This window comes from Magallana gigas, chromosome 1 (assembly GCF_963853765.1).
Source record: "Magallana gigas chromosome 1, xbMagGiga1.1, whole genome shotgun sequence".
NCBI lineage: Eukaryota > Metazoa > Mollusca > Bivalvia > Ostreida > Ostreidae > Magallana > Magallana gigas.
The window spans coordinates 26,617,229-26,623,036 of NC_088853.1; the positions used below are offsets into that span (position 1 = coordinate 26,617,229).

Consider the following 5,808-nt stretch of genomic DNA (forward strand, 5'->3'; position numbering starts at 1 on the left):
AATAAGTAGGATTTTGCATGAATTGCATCGTGTTGCTATATTTAGACCCATAATATGATAAAACCTTTTGCATTTCAAATATTTTTTCACTCATTCCACATCCAACAGAAACTAAATAACGGTTATAATTCGAAAAATATTCAAAATTAGTTGATGAAATTTTAACTCTCCTTGTGCGCCCAGATTCCTGCCGAATGTACATCTTAAGCGCCCACTTTCTTTCTTCATCCTCTCAATTACACGCTCGACATGAATCCTCAACTTGGCAATAGTCATTGTCTGTGCCCCCTCCTGTGGCGTTAAGTTTGCCTTATCTCCCAGAAATGGAGGAATAACTATATCTTTTTTCAACAATAAGTCCCGTATGTTAAAACCTCAACCCACCATGACAAGATCTCCCTCATGTAACTTATTTAAAATCCCAATTTTCTTAAAAACATCTTTGTCAGATATTGAACCTTCATAGACTTCGGAAATAAAAGAAATAGCTCCAGATGGGCTGATCCCAACCAAGACTTTGTATGGGCAATGATTTTTGTATGACGAATACAAATTCCCTTGTTGTTCATAATTTCTTGGAGCTTGGGTGAAGAATTCTGTGGCATCCAGGATGACTCTTACATTTTTAAATTTTCTGAAACTTTTAGGAAGATGCTTTTGAATTTTTTTTCGAGAAGGAAACATGATGTTTCTAAGTCTATTGAATTGGTGAAAAAGAAACTGTATCCATGTTGTGATAATATTATTTACAGTTGATATTGCAATGCTAAATCTGTAAGCTAAATCTTCATGGAGAAGGCCCAGTCTCAATCGTATTAAAGTTAATAATAAATCATCCTGTGATGTGAGCTTCCGCTTTGTCCCCCTTGCCTTTGTTGAAGTTACTTCATGTTTTCTTGGATTACTAACCCTTGAAATATTTCTTGTGTTTGGTCCAAGAAAATTCCAAAGGCAAAGGAATTGGGAATATGAAAGTCCAGTGTAAAAATGCATGTCTCTATCACTTTCTTTGAGGTTTTCAATGCTAAGTTCTTTTGATTTTGCTATTTGATTAATTTTTTTTCTTTGGGTCTTCATTCTCGTATTTCAGTTGGTGATTTTCAAGTTTTAAACTTATGGATTCTTTGAAGTCTAAGCACATTGATGTAGTTTGGGTTGAATTTTCCTGAAACTTTCTTTTGGTTCCTCTTTCTATTTAAGATGGAAAAGGTTCCATAAATGTTCTTTTAAAACTGTTTTCTGACTGCATTCTTTCTGAATGGAGGTCTAAAATATAATATGTAAAATCGTTAATTGTAGGAATAAATAATGTATAACCAGTTTTTATGCCAAAAAACAATTATATTTTATTACCTGTTGCAATGACAAGAGTATGCTGGCGGCTTCATGTTTCTTTATATCCTGACCGGTGTATGTGTTACATGTACTGTTATCAGTTTCGCCATCAGTAAAACTTGTAGACGGGGCTGTGCTCAGCATGTCTAATTCCTCTGATAATTTTAATTCCCTTCTGACGGCTCTTCTTGGTTTCTTTAAACATTTCTCTATCTATGTTTTAAATAACATAAGCTTAGTTTGTGTAATACATTAATGCATAATTAACTGCCTGAACATATTAATAAAAATAATTTATTTAATTTTGCATATTAAAACATACACATTAGCTTGTTTACCTCATATTTCGTAGCAGTTGCAGGAATTGGATCTGGGTGATCAGATGTTGGGCCTGTATTTCCAACAAAATGCAAGCTACAAATATATGTGTCTTTTTTCACAGATTCTGCTGTGAATATCTGTCGACAACATGCTTTAGCCCACCGTGCACAATGTTCAGGTTCTCTGTTTTTGTGGAAAACGAATGAAAAACACGTCTTTCATTTCAGCCCTATCTGGATATCTAGAATCACTGTTACAAGTCCCATAACAACAGTGCTTTGTGTCCCCCTTTTTAAGAAAATTTGTCATAATAACAACTGGCTGACCCCACTGCAAATGTACAATGTTTGTCCGAAACTGATATGGCTGCTGTGCGATGCATGATGGGTTAATCTATTTTTAGCAGTGAGGCTGAACTATCGATCGGTGCTATTGGAAAACCATTAATAGATTATCGAGAAAGTGATCATGTGTTCCGTTTAGAGAGTCCTTTTTACCTCGTACACCACAATGATCGGAGTTGGGCGAATATCTTGTAGTTTTCAGCACGTGTCAATTACTGTCAATCAAAATCCACACGGTACCAATAAACGATATAAGATTAGTTCGGTTTGTACGGGTCTTAAATTTCCGGAAGTTCATAATTACATTAATTAGGTATGTGAAAGGGATTTTTATATATATCAACTGTAACAGTAATGAACGTAATTTCTTATTTCCTAACGAAACAATGGGTAAATCTGAACTGTCTCTTTACTAAATCTTCACCTTAAGGACAGAATAATTTAAATAATAATAGGCAGGATAGTGTTTTTTAAAACAATATTAAGTATATATTCCGGATTGAATCACAGTACATGCACTTAAAACACGCAGACTTGAACCATTAGATAAAATTAATTGGTTTGGTAAATAAGTTACTAAACGCGCTTCATTAATAAAAATGTCAACTCGTTCGTTTAAAAGGTTTTCTGAAGAAAGAAAAATAAACACTATAGATTAAGAGATATGTTATTTACGCATACAATTTACTGACAAAAATAGTGTACATAGTGTTCCGTGAGCAACAAACAACTATTTTGTTAACCTTCGAATTTATGGAACTATACTTTATGAACGACTTGTCATTAGAGAGAAAGAGGATAAACAAGACAACTCGTACGTATTTGTTTCTATGATTTATGTAAAGATGAACTTTGATGCCTGCACTTACTTTTTCCAGACTTTCAGACACATTAATGTGACTTGTTATTCTTCTTACCAACTTCTTGGGGCTTTTGGACTCACTTTTGTTTCAAACTGAAGTGATTTCCCTCCAGATATTTTCACTTCATTGACATGAACATTAACATGCCCGCTCTTTATACAGGTCATTTCAGAAAGCAATCCTTTTGACTTCATAAATATTTTAAGTTTCGTTAAAGCTATCACCGTAGTAAGTGTATTGATATTAATGACATTTTTCAATATTTTATTTCAGCCACCGGGTTTTGTATGACGTGCTCTTTCAATCACATTTTTATTAAGAAGTTTTTAAATTTCGACAACAATCACTTCTTCTGGAGAAAATCTTATTTGATGAGGAAGTTTAGCTTGCAGAGGACATTGTAGTAAATCAAGTTTATATTCTAGTACAGTTTTAAGAATATTTCTATCAGATGTTTACTCTTTCAAACGATCAAAACGAAAAAAAAAAATTTCCTGCATAAAAAATTGTAGGTGTATTTTGAACACTCAGGAAAAGTACACTTTTTGACACTATCAAGTGTTCTTACAGGATGGTCAAGATGAGTGTGCTGTCTCAGTCCCAGACTGGTATTGCAGCCAATTAACAATAACCTAGAAACCATTTTAGTTCATCATAAACTTTTAATAGTTATGACTTCACAAAAGGTTAATAACTTAAAAATGAATAAACAAACAATAAATTCCCACTTAACCCGAATTTTCTCTGATAATTTATAATTCCGAACATCACACATTTAAAACAAATCTAAATATTTTATTGCATAACAATAGAGTCAAACAAACACTTACATCGCTGTCGCACCTCACTGGTGTTCAAAACAAACAAAAAACACAGCCCTCACTCGCACATGCCATGCCCATGCTGAATCGCAGAGTCCCTGACGTAATAAACAAAACCGTCCGGGTTGGACTACGGATTTCCGAAAAAGCGTGACAGCACACTCCCCGCCTGACTAAATTAGTCACTATCCATTTTCGGTGAGTAAAAGAGGACCACGTCAGCAACTAGTCTTAAATATTCAACTTGGCGTCGGATGACCTTTTCTCTTATTTTCCGAACCTTTGCATCTTCACTTAAGATTGCCTCTTCTACTAAACCAGTTGGCCAATCGGATCTCTTCATATCTTTTTCTTTTGCCAGTACAACATCACCTTTAATTCCACTTCCTTCTGACTTGAAGACTCTGTAAAAACTCATCTTTCCATCTCTTCCAAAGCCTTTCTGCCAACACTTACACATGTTCCGAATGTCTAGGTTTTGAAGAGGTGGTATATCATCTCCTTTCTGTGTTAATAATACATTCGGAGAAAGAATAGTTGGATTTTCTGGGTCGGAGGATAACTATTAGGCGAGAATTGATAATCATGCAAACCTCTGCCATAAAGGTTGTCAATGCGTCAACTCCTTCTTCTACCGACAACATTCCAATGGCCAAATGTATCGTCTCCTACATAGGTAAAAGGTGGTACCGGCTTTAGGCGACAAGCAGGAAGATCAGCCATGATTTGTGTCTGCAGCTTTTCTTTAAGTTTTGCGCAAGTGACACAGTGATGTAAAATAGAGGATACCAATCTTTTGGCACCTATTATCCAGTACCCGGCTGTACGCAATGCTCCTGCAGTAATGTGTCGACCTTGATGATGTACCTTTTCGTGTTGATGTCTAACCAGCAAAACTGCAATGTGTGAACTTTTAGGAACAATAATTGGATTTTGCATGTTTCTTCCAAACATTGCTCTCTTTAGCCTTCCTCCTACTCTAAATAATGTAAGGATTAAGTGATGACAACGTACTGTCATTGGGTATTGCGTTACCACTTGTCAAACTTCTGATCTCTTTCTGAAAGAAACTCGATTTTGCTCCGAGGGAACGTAGTTCCATTGAGCTGGCTGTAAAACACGCAATAACCTTTCTACCCTGTTACTTATATACGTGTAAAACCTTCTTGTCCTGTTGTTTAAATATCGTAAGACAACCTGGCTACCAGAGTAGAAGTATGTAGCGTCAACTGGACTATCTAACTGCCTTGTTACAGCGGTAGCAATTTTAGATGCTAAAACAGCGGAACAAAGTTCTAATCTAGGTACGGTATGCCCATGTCTGGGTGAGAGTTTAGATTTCCCAAATACAAAACCAAACTCATATTCGTCATCTGTCCTGAACACCTTCAGATATGCCACTGCTGCCACGGCTTGCTCTGACGTATCTGAGTATACATGGAGCTTTGTCCTAATGGCCTCATTGAAAGGAATAGAAGTGAACATCCTTGGAATCTTGAGTAAGGATAGATCACTTGCACTATTCTTCCATTCTGTCCATCGTCTCTCAATTTCTACAGGTAAGGGTTCATCCCAGTCAGAAGACAAATCCACCAGCTCTCTAAAAATCATGCGACCCAGGAGAATCACCCAAGAGGGTCAAAAAGGCTGTGGAGTGTACACAAGACACCTCTTTTAGTAAATGTCTTCTCTTAAAACTTCACTTGAAATGCAAGTGAATCCGTTTGCAAGCTCCATTGTAGTCCTAAACTTCTTTGAAGAGGAACATCATCTATGACACTTAAGTCCATATTTTCCAGATCTAATGCTCTCTCCTCTGGTGGGAATGCATTGACAACATCCTTGTTGTTGAAAGAGACCTTAGGAAGGCGCAAATTTCCACCAGTCAATAGGACAGCTTGTGTCTTTTTCATTATTTCAACAGCTTTCTCGGGTGTTGTTGTCGAAACCAGACCATCGTCCACATAAAAGTTCTTGTTAACGAAGTTCACTACCTCCTCACTTGTTGTAGGATATACACTAACTGCCTTTCTAAGACCATACGTGGCAATTGCTGGAGATAGTGAATTTCCAAAAACATGTTTACACATTCTGTATTCCACAAGTTCTTTGTCTGGGTCATTA

The 5,808-nt window shown here is 36.3% G+C and overlaps 1 long non-coding RNA gene across 1 annotated transcript; it reads right to left on the reverse strand.

Annotated features, from left to right (window-relative positions):
• Positions 1-384: 384 nt before the first annotated feature.
• On the reverse strand, positions 385-2,103 carry LOC105345266 (uncharacterized). The gene is made up of 3 exons (XR_010707325.1): positions 1,674-2,103; positions 1,354-1,548; positions 385-1,266 (listed from the first exon to the last, which is right to left on the reverse strand). It is a non-coding gene; the product is annotated as an uncharacterized lncRNA (long non-coding RNA).
• Between the last annotated feature and the right edge of the window lie 3,705 nt (positions 2,104-5,808).